Source organism: Equus asinus, chromosome 4 (genome assembly GCF_041296235.1).
Source record: "Equus asinus isolate D_3611 breed Donkey chromosome 4, EquAss-T2T_v2, whole genome shotgun sequence".
Classification (NCBI taxonomy): Eukaryota; Metazoa; Chordata; class Mammalia; order Perissodactyla; family Equidae; genus Equus; species Equus asinus.
In genome coordinates, this window is record NC_091793.1 from 98914813 (window position 1) to 98935797 (window position 20985).

Sequence of the window (20985 nt, forward strand, 5' to 3'; positions counted from 1 at the left end):
AAAGTCCTCTGGGGTCTTGTCCCCCCTGTTTCCCTCTGCCCACACCATACTCACCTCCCTCACTCTGTTCCAGTCACACTAATGGTTCAGTCTCTTGTACTCCACATGTTCCTTCCCACCATTAAGCCTTGGCACCTACTCTTCCCTCTACTCAGGATCCCATCTCCCTCATTCTTTGCCAGTTAACACACATTCTTCATATCTCAGCTCAGGTTTTAGGCCCTTGGAGCTGTCTTCCTTGACTAAGTGATGTCCCTCTAAAAGTGCTCTAATGGCACGATGAACTTCTCTTTTCAGAGTTATTAAGTGAAAGAGAGCAGCAAGTTCAGGCATAACCAACTCCAGAGGCTCTAGCAATGTCCCAGGACCTCTCTCTCTGCTGTCCCTTATGTTGGCTTCTTTCTCAGCTAAGCTCTCTGCTCATGGCAAAGATTACGTTGTCCTCACAGCCAGTGATCCCAGTTTAAAAGCTCACAGGGCAATTTGACATTTATTTGTGTGATTATGTTTCTAACGTCTGTCTCTTTCCTGGATGGCAGGGGCACTTTGTACCCTGTGTACCTGGTGCATGTCCTGGCACAGAATGAACGAATGGATAGATGACGAGACCTCAGAGATGAGGGGGGGCGGGGTGGCAGAAGAGAGGAGAGGAAGGAGACAAGACCAAATGGGGAGCAATGATGCCTTTTGGACAACTTTCTGTGGATCCATCTCTGATTCTTTAAAATTAAGATGCAGTTAATATAAACAACATAGAAGCAGATGTCTCAAAATCAAAGTTTGGAGGAATTAAGAGGCCTTATTTCAACAATTACTATAATATGAAAAGGTTTTTAAAAAACATGCTTTATTTTTTAGGACAGTTTTACATTGTTACAAAACAATTGTTAAAAATTGAGATGATAGTTCAGAGTTCCCATATATCCACACCCAGTATTTCCCGTTAGTAACTTCATACATTAGTTTGGTACATTTGTTACAATTAATGAACCGATATTAATACATTATTATTAGCTATAATTCACAGTTTACTCAGATTTCCTTAGTTTTTTCCTACTGTCTTTTTTTCTGTTACAAGATCTTATATTAGCTTTCTACGGCTGCCATAAAAAATTTCAAACTGGGTGGCTTAAAACATTAGAAATTTACTGTCTCACGGTTCTGGAGGCTAGAAGCCTGAAATGAAGGTGTTGGTAGGGCTGTGCTCCCACTAAAACCCATAGGGGAATCCTTTCTTGCCTCTTCCTAGCTTCTGGTGGTTTGCCGGCCTCTTTGGTATTCCTAGGCTTGCAGCTGCACAACTCCAATCCTTGCCTTTGTCATCAAATGGCGTTCTCCATGTGTCTCTGTCTTCACATGGCCATCTTCTTGTAACGACACCAGCAGTATTGGATTCGGACCTACCCTACTCCAGTATGGTCTCATCTTAACTAATTACATTGCAATTACCCTATTTCCAAATACAGTCACATTCTAAGCTACTGGGGATTAAGACTCCAACATATCTTTTTTTGGGGACACATAATTCAATCCATAGCAAATCTCACCCAAGATCTCACATTACATTTAGTTGTCATGTCTCCTTAAGCTCCTCTTGGCTGTGACAGTTTCTCAGACTTTATTTTTTTTTCCAGTAATTTTATTGAGATCATAATGGTTTATAACTTTGTGTAAGACTTTCCTTGTTTGGGATGACCTTGACAGTTTTGAGGAATATTTGTCAGATATCTTGTCAGATGTCCCACTGTTGGAATTTATCTGATGTTTTTTGCATGATAAGACCAGGGCTATGTGTTACTGGGAGAGGACCACAGAGATAAAGTGATATCATCATCACGTTATATCAAGGCTACATACTATCAACATGACTTATCGCTTTTGGTGTTGACCTTGATCACCTGGCTGAGGCAGTGTTTGTCAGGGTCTCCACTGTAAAGTAGCCCTTTCTCCTCTTTCCACACTGTCCATTTTGGAAGGAAGCCACTATGCACAGCCCACACCTGAAGAGTGGGGAGTGCCGATGCTCCTGCACCTTTAGTGTGGCGTATCTACAGACATTATTTGTGAAATTTATCTGCATGGAAATTTGTCCTGTTTATTAATTTATTCAATCACTTATTTATATCAGCACTGACTTATGGATATTTATTTATACTTCAGGTTATAATCCAATACTACTTTATTTATTTTCTTGCTCAAATTGTTCCAGTTTGGCCAGTGAGAGCTCTTTCACTTGGCTCCTGTGTCCCTTTGACGTAATCCTAATCAAATTCTTTTGAGCACTTCCTTATTTTCTGGCTAAAATGTGCTCCAGGCTCATCTTGTAGATTTTCTTCTCCAGTATCAGCCATTTCTCCAAGGAGCCCTGGTTTCTTTTATTGGAGAATGATACTGGAAACCAAGATCTGGGCAATGAAAAGTGTTTTGGATAAAGTGAGTGAATGGCTCAGGAAGCTGAGAGGAAGAAGACAGTTATAGGCACACTACTCATGAAAAAGGGAGGAAGGGACTTGCTCAAGCCAAGCAAAGATTTCTTGATTAGAGGTCAGAGAGGTTAAATAGGAGAGAGAGGAGTGAAGGAATGTACATGAAGAGGACAGGTACAGAGGGGCCCAGAGTCAACCAGTCAGAGGTATCAAAGCAAATGGCTCTGTTATCAGCTGAGCCTGTTACTGCTGAGGAGGTCTCAATAATTGGTTAAAGATATCAACATTCCATTCCCTGCCCTGCCCCCCAAAACAACTCTCTAGTTGGTTGTAACACTTCAGGGTCTTGTGAGATCACAGATCCTTTCAAAAAGTCTATGCAAGATGGGAAAACACATGGTAGGGAATCTCTGCACTTACAGACTTTGTAGCCTAGTTCTAGCCGTTTAGTGAATTGACCATCAGGTAACCAAGCTGGTGCTCTCAGCCAGCTTTGTATTGGACATGAATGTCTATCAGCATTTCAATTATGAGGCTATTTGAATTGATGGTAAGGATGACTGGTCGTTCATCCATTCTGTCATTGAACTGAATGGTTGAACTCATTGAGCTTCTCCTGACTGTCAGCCCATGTAAAGTCATATTTTAACATGTGCCGTATTCGTATCTTGAAGGCAAGTTATGACCAACCTTGAGCACCTGCCTGGCACAAAGATAGGTTTTCATGGCAGACTTTGGCTCTGTTGGGCAAAGGCAAATAAACCTGTCCTAGGGGGGCTGTATAGAGTGCAGACTTTTTTAGTTCAAATGTTGGCTATCTGCAAGGTACATAACTTTAGTTATGTTTTTAATATCTCTAGAATTCAATAGCTGAAGAATGGGAATAATAAAACCTACTTCAAAAGATTATTCTGGGGGGAAAGAGATAATACGTTTGTAATGTCCTCAGTGCAGCGTCTGGCACACAGAGCTCTGGAGAGGCACACCTTGTTTCCTGGACTCCTCTCCCAAGTATGGCTTCCTTTTTATCCCCCACCTTTTTCCTCCTCTCAAGCACTTAAGCCTTTGTCTCCTACCCTAGTTGTTCATAGCTCCTAAATTCAGCCTTCTATTCAGGCCTCTCATCCCTCAAATGGCGCGATCCAAAATGGCTTCTAGCTCTTCACCACTCACCAAAACTCCCATTTCCTGAAATTCTGATCTCAGCCAGATGTTAAGAGAGAGCACTTTGCTTAGTTGGCTAAGGAATTCCATCATAAAGCGTAAATAGCTTACAGGAGTTAATATATTAATTAATACATTTTATTGATACATTAACACATATTATTTTGTTCAAGCTCATCTTGTGTGTGTGTGTGTGTGTGCACGTGTGTTCAGGGACTCTTCCCATGACTTGTGTCCAACCTGAGAGGCTGTAGAGCATGGTGATCAGGAATGCAGACTCTGGAATTAGTCTGCTGGTGTTCATATCCAGATCCAGTCCCATGTTAGCTCTGTGGCCTTATGCAGGTTATCTGGGCTTTCCCACTATGAGTGTCCTCTTCTCTACAATAAGTCTAATAATGTTGTTATAGGGTGAAATGAGATAATTCATGTACAGCATTTCAAAGAGTGCCTGGCACACGGTAAGTTGCCCAGTAAATGTTAGCTATCATCATAGTTGATAATCAATGTAGTCATTCCCCATCCTACCTCTGCTTTGAATCTCAGAAAAGGTGGGGCACAATTTCATACTTCTTCCTCAAAAGTTTCCTACTGATGAGAAAAGCATCTCCTCTTGTTTTGTCCATGACCAACGAACAAAAGTCCAAGAACTCAGCATCTAAGCAGAAAGTAATTTGAAGGTTCGTGCTAGGGACTGAATTGTGTCCCCTCCCCCACCTCCAAATTGATATGTTGAAGCCCTCACCTTCCATGGGATGGTATTTGGACATGGGGCCCTTGGGAGGTAAGCACGTTTAGGTGGGGTTATGAGAGTGGGATCTCATAATGTCAGTGCCCTTATAGGAAGAGATATCACTCTCTCTCTCTCTGCCATGTGATGGCACAGCAAGAAGGGAGCCGTCTGCAACCAGGAAGAGGGTCCTCATCAGAAACTGACCATGCGGGCACCCTGATCTCAGACTCCTAGCTTCCAGAACTGTGAGAAAATAAATATCTGCTTGTTAAGCCCCCCAGTCTATGGCGCTTTGTTATGGAAGCCCAAGGAGACTGATACAGTTTTAGTGATAAGATGATATTACAACCATTTAAGTATCAAATGTCTTTTCAGTGAACCAGTAAATCTTACAAATAAACTTTATTCATTGACATGTGATCTGGTTCACTTTGTCAATTATAGTCACAGGCTACAAGCCCAGTCAGATGTCTTTTAGATGAATCACAGCATTGTTCTCTGAGCTCGATAAGAGCGTGGGAGTCCTTTGAATCACCTTCCCTAGCCTAGAGTGGTTAAGAGGTTTAGCAGAAGCCGCATAGCTGGAGGCCACGTTCTTTCCCTCCAAGGCCAGTGTTCTCTCTTCTCTCAGGTCTCAGTGCGTATCATCAGTCTCAAGGAGGCCCTGGTGGGCCTGTGGGGATGACTTAACTCAAACCAGAGCTCCTAGGAAGAGTACAAAGATTTCCTTTCCTAAGCTATCTTCATGTGCATGTGAGAAAACATCGCAGCATTGACCTTTAATTTGCACTCTAACTCAGAGATGTAAAGAAATTGTGGCTTATTTGTCTTCCATAACGGATCTAAACTTCCTCCTGAGTTCCACTCCACCTCCAGTGTGGGGAGTGGGGGTCCAGGGATTGGGGAGCTAGGACAATGGGTGGTGACACCTACATTTGCCAGTGAACAGGATCACTGTCTCTTCCATTTAAACAGTCGAGAATATTTACTATCTGGCTCTTCAGAGAAAGTTTGCTGACCACTGCTCTAGACCAGTGCTGTCCAATAGATCTTCCTGCAATGAGAGAAATATTTCATATCTTCACTTTCAGTACAGTAGCCATTAGCCACATATAGTTATTGAGCACTTGAAATATGGCTAGCGGGACTAAGGAACCAAATTTTCAATTTTATTTAATTTAGATAACTTTACGTTTTAATTTAAATAGTCTTATGTATCTAATGGCTACTGTATTGGACACTGCAGCTGTAGACACCCTGAACAGACCTTGGGGAGCCAGGAGTTCTGCCTCAAGATCTTCTCTGGCCACTTCCCTTGGCTTCTGCATTATTGCTCCTGGGACGTGTCACCAAGGTTTGTAACCAGGGGTGTGGTTTTTAACCAGGAGTTTGCAGCTTTCCTCAGGCAGTGAAGAGGAAGATGCTATTAATTCCTGATGTTCCAGATGCTTCCATAGCTATCGGATGTTTACTATCCAGTACCACCCATCCAGGCCCCAGGTTTTGACTCAGGGATAGGCTGCAAAGAGGAAACTATGTAACTTTCTTCTTCCACAGTCCGCTGGGTCTGGGAGGGTGGGTGTGCCTTCCTTTCTCATGTGGCTGGGACCTCCCACAAGAAGCTACATCCTCCTCCTCCCTGAGATCACATGCATTCTTTTCCCTTCCCAGAACCACCAGATGGATGAGCTGCAGAGACAGAAACTGGCTTAACTCTAAGGGAGATTCATCATACGGACATTCTAAAATACCGTTCTTGATAGGGCTGCTACCCTAACTTGATTTATATGAGGTTAGAAGCTTGACGATGCTCATATGCAACACACATTTGTTCAGTACCAAATGTTTCAAGCCTTCAATCCATTGCTAGAAAGTTCCCAATCTGCTTCTCTCTTTTTCCTCTCTCCCACCCCCAAGGTGACAAACACAGTTTCACAGTCATCCCTTTGAATCTGCTTCCGCAGTTTTAGAGAGAGTACCTGCAATATAACCATAGCCTTTTCTTGAATAATTTACATTTTTCTCAACTGTTACCTTTTCTGGAAGGCCTTTCCTGATCCCCTCACTTAGAAACACATCACTGGCCTGCCTGTGGCTGTACCTCCAGGCTCCTTCCTTGCTTTGTTATTCTCTGTAGCACTTATCACCTGTCAAACTCTGATTACCTGATTCACTAATTCCCCATCTCCCCCTTTAGAATATAGGCTGCATGAGAGCAGAATTCTCTGGTTCACTGCTGTATTCCCAGGACACAGATTACTGCCCGACAGAAGATAGCTACTCAAATGTTTTTGAATAAATAAAAACCTCAAGATTATACCTCACAGTATAACTTTGATGTTTAAAAACAAACAAAACTCCTCTGCCAGGGTGATGATGGAGAAGCCAAAGGAGAGAAAGGCTATACAGAAACCCTCTTCCTGCCTCTGTGGGGCTAGTGAGGGGCAGAAGCTGTAAAGGAACATGGAGTCCCACCTGCATCACGGATTAAGAAACCAAAACTTTGAGAAGTGAAATGATGACACATTACTGGCAAGAAGATATACAAACCCACATGCCCTATTTCCCAAATTCCAAGTTTTCACCATACCCATTCTTTACTTGATTATAAATACTGCAACCCACATTAATTTCTGAAGCTCATTTATTTGCCTAAAATTTCAACAGTTATCAACTTTTGAAGGTGTCTTTTATTTTTTAATAAAGTAACTAGGTTGGGGGATTATTTAAGTTTCTGTTTCGAATTAACTGGAATGTTTTCTTTTCTTTTTTTTCTTGAGGAAGATTAGCCCTGAGCTAACATCTGCTGCCAATCCTCATCTTTTTGCTGAGGAAGACTGGCCCTGAGCTAACATCTGTGCCCATCTTCCTCTACTTTCCCTATGGGATGCCTGCCACAGCATGGCTTGCCAAGCGGTGCCATGTCTGCACCCGGGATCCGAACCATCGACCCCCAGGCCGCCAAGAAGCAGAACATGTGCACTTAACCGCTGTGCCATCAGGCTGGCCCCCTGGAATGTTTTCTTAATTATATTTTACCTTAGCATCTTTAAGCTGCAATGTATCTTTAAATTAGGCTTTTTTCTTAGGAAATAAAAGGGTTCTGGCAAACAAAATTTCAGAAGATTTATTTCAAATGAAATAATGTATAGAAAAGCATATCTTAAACCATGAAGTATTCTGCATTAGGAAGACATTTGGCAGCAGCAGCAGTTTTAAGAAAACTTTGAAATAAAGTTTTTTTTTCCTCACCATGCAGAGTATGAAATGATTTAAGACTTGGAAATTGCCTAACATTTAGTTACTTAATAAAAGTAGCATAGATTTCCCCTTCTGGTCAAGTGACGGGAATCTCTACAACTTCATCAGAGGGAAAGCAATGGCTGTGAAAATATAGGAGAAGGGATAAAATGGGAATCAATGGAATTGTTTTTGAGGAAGTAATTATAGATCATGAAGTGCTGATTTGGTTTTAAGAGATTTTGAATGGGATTTTGCATGATGGTACACTTAATTGTCAGGGTAGTTGACCCAAGGAAGGACAAATCTTGATGACCTCCTGGCTATTTTCTTGCCACAGAGAATTATCCTAACACATTTCTCCCAAGTCTTCTGATTTTATGTCAATGAGCAAAGTGTATGCAATACAAACAGCCCAACTTCAGTGCAAATATTTGAGACAAATCAGCATTAAAGATAGGTTTATTTATTACCTCCAGTCTGTATCTTGTTTGAATATGACAGAGATGGGCGTAGGGGCAGAAGTAGCTCGTTTAAGCATACCCTTTCATTTCTCTGAGCCTCAGTTTCCTCATCTGTAAAATGAGGCAGACAGATGGTGAAGGATCACAAACTCAAATGATCACAGGGCCGTGATGGAGGAGTATGCGATCAGTGATTTGAAGTCTGTTTGATGTAAACAAATGGAGCTGGTTGTAGTTATTGGCATATATTTGTGTGAAGCCTGCTGCTGGGCTTAAGATTATATTATTATTGGGGGCCGGCCTGGTGGTGTAGTGGTTAAGTTCACATGCTCTCATGCTCTGCTTTGGCACCCCAGAGTTTGTGGGTTTGGATACTGAGTGTGGACCTATGCAATGTTCATCAAGCCATGTTGTGGTGGCATACTACATACAAAGTGAAGGAAGATTGGCACAGATGTTAGCTCAGGGCCACTCTTCCTCAGGCAAAAAGAGGAAGATTGGCTACAGATGTTGGCTCAGGGCCAATCTTCCTCACCCGCCCCCCCCCAAAAAAGATTATATTATTATTATGATGGAGTTACTAAGGACTGTGGTAAACCAGAACATGTGTGGCTTTTCTTAAAGCACTCACGTACAAAATTTTAAAACTCTTTGCTGTCCGTAGGGGCTGGGTTTGATCGGAGGGCCTCCAGCTGGCTGCATCTGCGGCAAATGTTTGCTAAGGTACAAGAAATCACAGTCTATGAAGCCATATCTTTTCTTTTAGGAAATTGCTTTTGACACCCATCTGTGCAAGTTATTATTGCTTCTCAGCTCCAACTTTGTCCTTTTTGCTTGTTGTGTGAAGACTGAGCTGAGCCCTTTAAGTAGCTTTCCTATACCGACTGCACAAGGTTAAGCTACGTCAGTATGTGGTGCTGGAGAGACATTGCAGGAGAAAGAGGTTTACTTCCTGATATCAATGAGCTCTCTTGGGGGGGCTTCTGCAGCGGGGGCAGCTTCCCCCATGCCCAGCTCGTGCAGGCGCACAGCTTCTCCAGCACCTGTCTCCTGTAGTGCCAGTGACTTGTCAAGCATTTGGCTCCTGCACTGCATACAGCTTCTCCAGTGTCTGCTACTGCAGAGCAGCAACTCCTTTAGTGCCCAGTCTGCCCTGTGGGTGATTTCTCAAGCACCTGGCTCCTGCAGCCCGGCAGCTTCTCCGGTGTCCAGTTCCTGCAGAGTGTGAAGCTTCTCCAGCACCCGGCTGCTACACAGTGGGTGACTTCTTAAGCCTCTCTCTACTGCAGTGCACACAGCTTCTCTAGTGCCTGGCTTCTGCAGTGCACTGTGGCCTGCAGCTTCCCCAGGAGGCATTTGGGCACTTTTGTAGCAGGCAGGATACCTCTGACAAGATACTTCCCTTTGGACAGCTTTCTCTGACATCCTAGAGGGAGGGTTTCCAGCAAGTTCCACTGGTGTGGCATCAGAGTGACTTCTTTGGCATTCTGTGAGCCACAGCCATGCCCTCCAGCGAGGTCTGGACCACAGTCTTGGGTGGAGCGGCTCTTTCCTGGGTGCTCTATCTTAGCCCTAAGGGTAGTGGCTTATTTTTATAACTCCTATTTCTATATTCTTTAGAGTTCTCTTCACTTCTTACTAGCTAATCCTTTGGTACTCTAATCTCTTCTTATAGTTAACAGTTCTTTATATTGAACTGTCCCTTGTTCAAATTACTGTGTGGTTTCTGTCACATGATTGGACCCAAATTGAACTACCCTGGGTCTCTCAGAAGCTCTTCTATTTAGGTTGGTGTCCTGTAGACAGGCCGTCCCTACCCATTCCAGATAAGACACCTCTACCTATCCCCTCCTGGAAATCAGACGTGCCTTGCAATATATGCTCGTCTCTTGACTTGAGAGAAGAATTCAACCCCATTTTATAGATGAGATGCCTGAGAACAAGAAAAGTTATATGATTTTCTTATGATCACACAGCCAGTTAATTATGAAACTGGGAATAGAACCCTAGTATCCTGACTCCCAATCTGGTGCTCTTTCCTCTCTGCCACATGGACATTATTCATCAAAAATATTAATTAAGCAACTATTTGCATGTGGCCCTATAAAATACTCAAATTACAAAAATTTGATCTTAGATGTGCTTCTCAGGTGGAGTGAGTAGGAGTTGGGGAAAAAGTGTGGAATTTAGGATCTGAGAGACATGGACTATTTTACCACCTGAGGGTCCTGGGGCAAAAGGACTAAGATTGTTGCAAAATAGAAATATCCACATTATGAAGTTGTTCTGAAGAGGAGACAAGATCACACACGTGGAGCACCTACCATTAGACACATTTAGGGGAACCAGACAAATAAAAAGGCGATTAAATCATGCAGAATTCATTCCATTTCACTTAATTATTTTCCCCACTTGCATATCTTTCCCAAGTGTATTTTATTTTATTTTTTAAAAATTATGAAAAGTCATGATTTTATTTACACTGACACAGTTATATGATTTTACACTAAGACAAAATGAGAGATAATACACACGTCCTCAAGAAAGAGGGCACTTGTTGGTACAGGTTTATAAAACTGCATTCTTTCTTCCCCTCTAGCTTTATTGAGGTGTAATTGACAAATGAAAACTGCCTGTATTTAATGTGTATAACCTGATGTTTTAATATACATATACATTGTGGAATAATCACCATAATCAAGCTAATTAACATATTCATCACCTCATATAATTACCATTTTCTTTCTTTCTTTTTTTTCTTCCTTCCTTCTTTCCCACCTTCCTTCCTTCCTGTGGTGAGAACACAAGATTTACCCTCTCAGCAAATTTCCAGTGTACAATTCAGTATTGTTAACTATAGTCACATCGCTGTACACTTGATCTCCAGAGCTTATTCATCTTGTATAACTGAAACTTTGTAACCCTTGACCAGCATGTCCCCATTTTGAACCCTCTCTTCCCCTCCCTCGACAACCACCATTCAACTCTGCTTTGATGAGTTTGATTATTTTATATTCCACATATGAATGAGATCTGTTGGCATTTGTCTTTCTGTGCCTGGCTTCTTTCACTTAGCTTAATGTCCTTAAGTTTCATATATGTTGTTGCAAATGACAGAATTTTCTTCTTTTTTAAGGCTGAATAATATTCCATTGCATGTATATACCACATGTTCTTTATCCATTCATCTTTCACCAGACATGTACGTTGTTTTCATATCCTGGCTATTGTGAATAATGCTGCAACGAACATAGGAGTACGGATATCTCTTCCAGATCCTGATTTTATTTCCCTTGGATGTATATCCAGAATTCCACATTTATTTTAAGAAAAAAGGAGTTTAAAAAAAGGTTGTCTTTGCTCTCCAATAGCGAGTGTGCATGTAGTAGAGAAAGGCCAAATGAGTTAGTCACTGCGAAAGGGTGAGCTCCATGCTGCCTGATTCATTGTTACTTCACATAATCAGTGTGGATAAATGGAAAGCTAACTGCATTCAGTGAAACATTTCAGGGGAATCACTTTCCTGTATGTCAGGCGCTATTTGCACAGAGACATCCAGGCTGTTCAGTGTAATCACCTTCTGTGTTTGAAGTCTGACTCTCTGAGGCAGGGCCTTGCTTAGATGCAACACAGCCAGGTAAAGATGCTGGGCCCTAGCTCCGCAGCTCTCCTGGACTCTCCCCTTCAAAGCCTTCTTATTTGACTAAGAGATTCGATTTCATTTCACATTTCTTTATTTGCATGTTCCATAATTTTTTTTAAAAAGAGTGTGTTAATAAGATGATAAATGGTATTAGGATAATAATTGCCATCCTTTACCATGTGCTTATAAACCAAGTATTTAATATATATTTTCTCACTTTATCTTCCCAACACTCCTATGTGGTAATTACTATTATTTCCACTTTACAAGGAAAAAAAACCCCAAAAACTAAAGTTTGGAAAGAATGTGAGCTTGCCCAATGATAAATGGATCCATTTGGCTTAAAAAAAAATTATCTTTTCAGTACACCATATTGCTTCTGTGGGTACAGTTTGTTAGTCTACCATTTTGAAACAGAACAGCATCCATACTCTGTGATAGAAGTGTGCTTACTGTTTCCAGAGTCAAGAGTATGGCTTTTCTCTGAATACAATGACTCGACATTTGTCCACACACTGATTATACTCAAGGACAATGCATCATTTGGTATATCGTTGGTCTATTTTGATAAATCTCGATGCTCTACTCTCTTCAAGCTTAGGAAAGCCACAGTGCTCTTTCCTGTCGAGCTCAACTCAGATCAAAATTTACCAAACTTCGCAAATGATTTTTTTTTCTACTTTGAAACAGAATCATGACACTTTTCTCAAAATCCCAGCCTCTCCATTTTGTTCACCAGACTATGCTTTCTTTGATGTGGGAATGAAGATGCGATTAAGGCAAAGAAGTAGAGGACTGGAGTTTAGAGGGAACATCTCTGCTCCCTGTTTTCCTGACCCTTCCCTCACTTCCACAAAGGAGGAAGAGTCAGGCTCTGATGAGAGGAGAAGGAAGACTTCCCATGTCCTGGGTTATTTGTTAGAAAGCCACATATTGCAACACTTTAAAAGTATTCATTTAAAGTCATTTACTTTAAAATATTTTCAAATAAAATTTAGTGTTAAAAATGTAGTGTGCTATGCCTGTGTCCTATTCTAAAGTTGATTTGCAGTGTTGCTACACTTCGAATGTGTTAGAGACATAAAAATGAAGCATTACCAGGAAAATAAAAGAATAGATACGTTCTCATAAAGTAAATTACAGAAAATACCAGAATTGTGTGAAATGCTGATATTTGAAAAACATGATCATAAGTCCAAAAACTGCTTTTGCCAATTCTTTAGTGCTCAACAGAGAGAGACGCTATTTTTAGTGCCTAACAAAAATCAAGTCTATTTTAAAGAAAAACTTATGTCCTAAACCATATTCTTTGTATTGGACCATGTTTTTCTTTTGCCTGAGGACCAAGTTAGTTAAAAAATCCTTCCTAATTTTTACAGTGTTGTCTTTGCTTATTAAACAGAGCATGTGCAAGCAACAGGGAGTACCGAGCTACATGGACATCTTCTAAAATGAAACAAAAAGAGTATTGTGTAACAGTTAACATGGGTGAGCTTTAAGGAATGAAAGAACTAACCCTAAGTTTCAGAAATGAAGACTGTCAGCTCACAAGCTGCTGCCCTCGTGGCCCAGCGAGGATCACCCCTGGATCAGACCCTCATGGCGAGGTGCTGGGGTTTGGAGGACGCAGACTCATGGTCCTGGCCTGCAAGAGGTGGGAGTTGGGCCTGAAACCCTGCATTAAGCTGGCACCTTGCAAATTCTGTACCTTCAGTAAAGGAGAATTAAACATGCCAATGACGTGACGTGTCTTGAAATGCAAAGGGAGTTTGTCTCTGTCAGGAAATGTGGACAGAAAAACTGTTTCTAGTGAGAAACGGAAACAAAGTATGGCGTGGGATTGTAGAACAATTTTTGCTAGCTACATGGTGCAGAAATCCTCAGGAGAAGACGCTAATGTAAATCTGGTCCTAGACTGGGGATGCCCTTGGAGCTCCTGGCAGAAGCAAATACAAAACCACTCCCTAGGGAAACTTTCATAAACCAATGTGCCAGACATGCACAGAAAAAACAAATATGGGCCCCAAAATAAAAATTATAGATAACATGAGGAAACAATTCCTTATGAGAGAAATCAGCAGACACACCAACAGGAAGATGAGCACTGTAAGAACTTGAGATAATTAAACAATCTGAAAGAAGTTACAAAATAGCTATGTTTAAATGACTAAGTAGACAAAAGATGGAATAGAAATAATAGGACACAATTTAAAAAGAATAGGCAAATTTGAAAAATTAACAATTAGAATATCTACAAATAGAAAAACACTCATTGAGAAAAAAAAATCTCAGTGGATGGTGTATCAGTTCTCTGTTGTCACAATAATGCTATTGCCTAGGACCTGAGACCATACAACAAGTGCTTATTGCTCACGTGCCTGGGGTCAGCTGGGGCTGGCAAGGTGGCTCTGCTGTCCTTGGCTGGGCTTGCTCACTTATGGCTGGGTCAGGTGGCTGTTGGCTGAGCTAGGCTGGCCTCAGTGGGGGTGACCCGGCTCTGTTCTTTATGCTCCTCACCCTCCAGCAACTAGCCTGCGTATGTTCTCATGACAATGATGGGAGCACAAGGGCATGAACAACTGGCACACGGTCACTTCTGCCCCATTTTCACGATCAAAATAGTGACATGGCCAAGTCCAGAGTCAAGAGGTAGGGCAAGTCACCCTATTTATGGTGAGAGGGCATTGCACTGCACAGTCGTATGGAATAAGTTGTGGATACAGGGAGAAATGAAGAATTGAGGATGTTACCGCAATAGATTGCTGATAGGAGAAACAGCTGGCTAAACACACCCAAGCAGAGAATGAGTAAAGAAGAAAGACCTGAGAAAATCCCTCCATCTACAGCAGAGAAGTAGAGAGAGAGAACCTATGAAACAGTTAGATGTTAGGACAGACTGAGATGGCCTAACGTACATCTAACAGAAGTGCCAGAGGAGACTTATATTCAAGAGAGAAATTGTGAGAATTTTCCAGAGTTTTTAACAGGCATGCTTTCTTATCATTTGGAAGCACAATAAGCCCTGAGAAGAACTTATTTTTTAAAAAGTCACACCTAAACACACTTTAGTAAAACTTCAAAATATAAAGAGAAAATCTAAAAGCCACCAGGAAGAATAGACGGGTTACTTATGAAGAGACAACAAATAAATGAACGCAAACTTTTCATCAGCAACAATAGGTACCAGAAGACAATGAGCTAATATTCTATGAGTGCTGAGGGCAAATAACCACCTATCCAGAATTCTATAACATACTAAATAATTAGTGAAAACTGAGGGCAAAATGAAGACATTTTTCAGACAAAAGCCCATGCTGAAGAACTGTTACCTAACATGCTTTAGAAAGAAAGATCTGAGAAGCAACGGTAATCAAAGACGTTGGTAGACGTGGATAATTTAAGTTATTATTAACTGGAAATAAAACAGTAACCATAATAAGGACTAATGCGGAGGAGGCATGAAAACAGAGTAGATTAAGTTACTTCACATGGAAAATGAGAAGTTGCAACTAAAGTTAATGTTCCAAGTTCTTCGTGTTATTCAGGAGAAGAATAGAAATACTAATAAACCATAAACTTTAAGTCAAGTGTGCTTGTTAAGATGTAAGAGTAACTATTGAAAGAACAGGAATAGAATATATATATTTAATATATATTTATATCTATAATTCGAAGCACACAATGAGATAGAAGAAATGAATAAAAATATATCAGTAATCGTAATATTTGTAAATGTATTAAACCAGATAAAAAATGCTTAACCTCGCTAATAATCAGGGAAATGTAAGATGAAGCAAAGAGATAGCATTTTCTAACCATTGCATTGGCAAAAGAATTATATGGCTAATAACACCAGATTTATTGCCAAAGATAGGGGAAAATGGGACACATTATACACAGGAGGCATAAGTTTAACTTGGTATAACTACTTTGTAGGGCAGTGTACTACTACGTAGTAAAATTGAATACATGCAAACATATGACCAGATCTTAGAGAAACTGTCAAGTGCATACTCAAGTCATATACCTAAGGTTCACAGGGGAAAATTGGAAGCAACCTAAAAAATATGTTATAAAGCAACCTAAAAACAGTAAGTTGTAAAAAATATATAGTACACACTCTCTCTCTCTTTTTATATATATATATATATATATATATATATATATATATATAAAAATACACACACATACACACGCACACACGAGCAGGTTTAAAGTTGTATATATATAACCTGCTTATGTAGTTATAAGTACATACTCACAAGTAAAAGTTTCAAAATGTGCCCCAAAGGATCCACTAACTTTAGGGCAGTGGTTACCTCTGGGAAGAAAGCAAAAGGAATCTAAAGTTAACAAAGGTGAAGAAGGCTTCAATGGATTCTTTTTTTTAAAAAAAAAAATCTATGTTATGTATGGCAAGATGTTAGCAATTGTTAAATTTGTGTGGCAACTACGCAGCCATCTGTTACAGCTGCACATTTCTATATGTTTGAAATACTTCATAAGTAAAAATTTAAAGAATACTGACTAACGTAAAATAGTCAGAGAAACACCAGCAGTCATCAGAACAGAAGATGAAATGCAAAGCCACGGTGAAGTGTTCAAAAGACTCACACTTTCGAAAAGTCATGACATTCCCAAGGTGAGGCATTAACAGAAATGTGAACGTGACCATGATTGTGTACTGGAGATTTTCTACTTCTTTAGAAAAAAATTAATGTTTAACTCAATGTATTGCACTTAGCAGTGTTAGGAGAGTCCCATAAAACATGCTGTTCTCTGTCACTCAGCAAAACCCAAATTAGAATCAGTCAGCTTTGAAATTTCATGACTTTCTGGGCCCGGAGTTCACCACCTCCACGATGTATTAGCATTATTTTCCCATCTAAGTCTTCTTGGGCAGCAGCAGTAATAACCTTGGATTTTTGTTAGGACTGGTTAGGTCAGGACTGAACCTTCCTTGGGTTTCAAGGAAAATAGTACCCACTCTCACTTCTGGGTGGGGTTTGTCAGACTCACAGAGCTCCTGTCCAGCTGCAAGTCTGATTTTCCAGTGTGGTTCGCTTCCCAGTTGGAGCACGTTCGTCTGATGCTGAACATAAACACGGGCTTTAATCTTCCAGTCACTGGAATGGGCGAGCCACAGGCAATCAGGAGACCCTCAGCCTCGGGTCTTTTAATTCCCTTTTCAGGGACTGCTCACAAGCAGACAGCACTTGCTTCAGATAGTGTTGAATTGGATCCAGCTTTTGGGGTAAAATCATAAGGAAAGAGTAAGCCTGAGATAAACTGTAAATTAGTGTGTGTGAGGCACATTTTAAAGATCAATTTAAATTTTGGCAATGAGATGATTTTAAAATCAGCATTAGGACTGGACTATCATTTTAATGGGGCATCCACATAACAGCCCCTTCCCACTATGGCTTAGCTATGCACCAATTTCCTGTAAGTGAGGGAAATCAACAACCATTATGACCAGCAGGGTAAGATGTTGCAGAGAGATGCTCCTCACAATCCTACTTCACCTTTAAGACCCAGACCAAATTCCCTTCTCTTTTTTTAAAAAAAATATATTTATTGACTTAGCAGATTTCTTTCTTTCTTTCTTTCTTTTTTTGTGAGGAAGATTGGCCATGAGCTAACATCTGTGCCAATCTTCCTCTATTTTGTATACAGGATGCCGCCACAGCATGGTTTGATGAGTGGCATGTAGATCTGTGCCCAGGATCCAAACCTGTGAACCCCAGGCCGCCAAAGCGGAGTGTGAAAACTTAACCACTATGCCACTGGGCCGGCCCCCAAATTCCCCTCTCTTGTTGACGTCACTCTCCTTGGACTCTCGTCTGCCTTAAAAGACTCCAACATTTAGAAACAGTGGTGAAATAGAAAGAGTTCCCTTGGCTTTGTAGCCGGGTAGACGTAGGTCTGAATTCCAGTCTCAATTTACTCACTGTACGATCTCAGTCACCTCGTTTAACCTCTCTGGACTCCATTTCCTCATCTGAAAATTGGGGAAATAATAATACTCATCTCGAGATGTTGTTGGGAGGGTAAAGGAGATAGTTCACAGCCTGGCCAGGGGGAATGTTGAATTAATCACTGTTGTTACAATCATTCTTCATCTTATTGTTCTTTCAATTATTTTTCCTTATCCTTCAGATTTCCATTCCAAGTCCCATTTTGAACTTAGAGAAAAGCTTTGTAATTTTATTTCTGACTGCTATTGATTTGAAATATCATGCTTCATTTCCAATAAATTAGCTTTTCTTGAACTTTTGTTTGATATCCTGTGCCTCACGTTTCCTTTTCTCAAACATCATTAACAACAGAAACATTCTAAAAATTGAAGTCAATCATATGCAGAAGTCAAGTGTTTTCAGTCTTAAGTGCCTCTGTTGACCAAGCCCCTTGAGGTGCTACTGACCTTCACTGGCTTCTTAGAGGGGTCTGTTGGTTCATTGGTCAACAGTGACCCGGCCACTTGAGGCACTGGTGTTGGTTAAGGTCAGCCATTGGGGAACAGAAAATTTCAACTTTGGTCGCATTGTGGAAGTCATATTCCCAGTAAGAAAGGCCACCAAAGCAGTCAGGGTAGTTGTAAGTTAAATCATTTTCATTTGGAGATTGCCAGAAGAATGAGCCTGAGAACAAGGATCATTCTTTTATATCATTATGCAACTTCAAGCATGATCAAACTTCAGCATATAGCACATGCTTAATAGTCACTTACTGTGTGGTAAGTATGACACCTCCCATGTGGAGTCTTCATTGACTCTGAAACAGAATATTATGAACTAAATGTGTCCCCCCGAAATTCATATGCTGAAATCCTAACCCAAGGTGATGGTATTATAAGGCGGGGCCTTTGGGAGGTGATTAGGTCATGAGGGTGGAGTCCTGATGGATGGGCTTAGTGCTCTTATGAAAGGGACCCCAGAGAACTCTCTTGTCCTTTTTCTGCCATGTGAGGACACAGGGAGAAGGCAGCAGTCTGTGAACCAGGAAGCATCTCTCACCAGACACTGAATCTGCTGGCACCTTGATCTTGGACTTCCCAGCCTCCAGAACTGTGAGAAATAAATGTTATTTAAGCTGCCCAGTCTGTAGTATTTAGTTGTTGCAGCTCAAATAGACTAAGAAACAGACTCTATCTCGAATGGTTGACAATAGTCAAGTCCTCCCCTTGTCCCACAAAAGCCCTGTAAGTAAATGTCTTTATGACCTGAAACTTGTTCTTTTATTTATTATTTTTAATCTTATCCAAAGAGAAGCACCTGGTTATACATACTTTAAATATTAGGAAATGTAATTCTGGAAGGAAAACCAAATCAATGAAGTTTTATATATCAAGAGGAGTTATTTTCCTAAAGCAAATTTCAACTTTGTAAAGATTTCAGATGTTAGTGCTCTGTGGGTTCAGGAAAATGTGTCATTGTCTTGTATTTTTAATTTTGTACACAATTACTGAACTTTTAAAACATAACCACAGGGACTCCAGCATCCCCTGGGACTGCAAAACTGGAGGCTGCAGTGCTATGCACAGTCTGGGGAGGCTGTCATCCTCCCCAGGGTCTCAGAATGGGTCCCCTTCCAACTAGTGGACCCTTCAAGGGACCCTGCTCATGACAAAGTCTCGTTCTGCCCACCCTCTGCATGGCCCTGCCTAGAAGAGTGTCATATAGACCGAGTACCGCATTTTAACAGAATCAAGAGCTCTAAAGAAGAACAATAGAAATACTGTGGTGCTCCTGGCATTTCTCCTAGGGAGTCAATTCTTATTGCTTATAATTGTAATGGAGCTAGCACTTTTGAAACACATTACTAAGCTCTCTTTTCCTTTCTGTGTACATGACCATTTTCATAGTCCACACCCCACCTATCTGCTGGAGGATGGGAGCTAGAGGAGGCAATTGGGATTCTGTGAATAGGAATTTTGAGTCCTTAGTGAGGCAGTATGAGGAAAAATAAGGATTTTAAAAATGCTTATGTTTCCATTAACATATCAAAAGCTAGGCCTGGTGTACTTGAACATGGAGAGTGCTAGAAGCCAGGGAGAATTCACAATATGATATAAGAGTATTTCACATCAGACAGATGGGAAAGGTAGAAAGAGGTCCTCACCTTCTAGTTATGAGTGAGAGGGCAGGAGAAGTAGAGCAAGAAGGTCAGAGAAAGGTCCTTGGTCACCATTCATCCTGGCAGATGAAATTCAAGGAAGAGAGTATTATATAAATATCCAACTAGGCATAGGTCAGCCTGCGAACACTGGAGCCAGTGGATGCTCCATATTCGGCTCGGGGCCACATGCAACATGGTGTGAGGGAATTAGTGCAGCTACGGTGGAGAGAGAAATCGGCACAGACAGCCAGAGACACCACCAGAGGCTCCCCAAAGCCTAAGTTTGGCCTGCAGTGGCCTGAAAGTTTCCAAGTGCTGTCACGAGAGAAGCAGAGGTTCTTGGATGTCAGAGGCCAGGGGACTAAACAAAGGGGCCACAGGGAAGGGAACTTTGAGGCTGGAGACACACAATAGAGGCCACAGATTTCAGAGACGGGTGCCAACCTGATGTTCTATTAGCGCTAGATGGGATTAGCTGCATCTCAGTGGCCCCATTAAGGGACTCAGACCAACCCAAGTAGCCATGGATTCCTCACAAGGGCACAGTGGACAACACCTGACCTGCCACCTCACAGTGGAGCAAAAGGACAGTGAGAGGAACTGAGCACATGGATCTGGGAGCCTCCTCTCCTCGCTGCCAAGAAATCAAGTAAGCCCCTTCTCACGTACGCAATCGGGTAGATGTCCTCTCAAAGAGGAGCAGTGAGCAGAGACGGGAAATGGAGGAGACATGGCGTGTATCTGAAAGAGAACAAGTCATCTAAGTGAGACTATTTAAACCAAAGGCATGAAGATGCTATTGACTGGCAAATTTCAAATCACTACCCTCCACCCCACCTTCAGGACACTGGGCAGAGTGTGAAAGACTGGATGCCTAGTAGGAAAGAAGGTATGTTTTCTTTGCACCTATGTGCAAAAATGGTGAGATGCACCAAAAAGAAAACAGTTGTGTGTCTTTTAATAGCCTCTTCTTCATAAAAGGATTTGAGGCAACTACGATCTATGTAGTATTGGAAAATAAACACTTAAGGAAAGGATCCAAAGATTCAGTAAGTTTTAGTTATTGGGCATGAAGAATAAATGAGGACAATACACTTAATACAGGCGTTTCAACATACAGAATGTTAGTAGGAGAGATGTGGTAACTTGTGTCTTCTCTGTTCAACATTTTTGTGGAAGAAATCAGAGAAGCAAGAA

The 20985-nt window shown here is 41.2% G+C and overlaps 1 long non-coding RNA gene across 1 annotated transcript; it reads right to left on the reverse strand.

The window, feature by feature from the left end:
• Positions 1-527: 527 nt before the first annotated feature.
• On the reverse strand, positions 528-20714 carry LOC139045112 (uncharacterized). Its single transcript, XR_011502826.1, has 3 exons — positions 20458-20714; positions 19792-19865; positions 528-16916 (listed from the first exon to the last, which is right to left on the reverse strand). It is a non-coding gene; the product is annotated as an uncharacterized lncRNA (long non-coding RNA).
• Between the last annotated feature and the right edge of the window lie 271 nt (positions 20715-20985).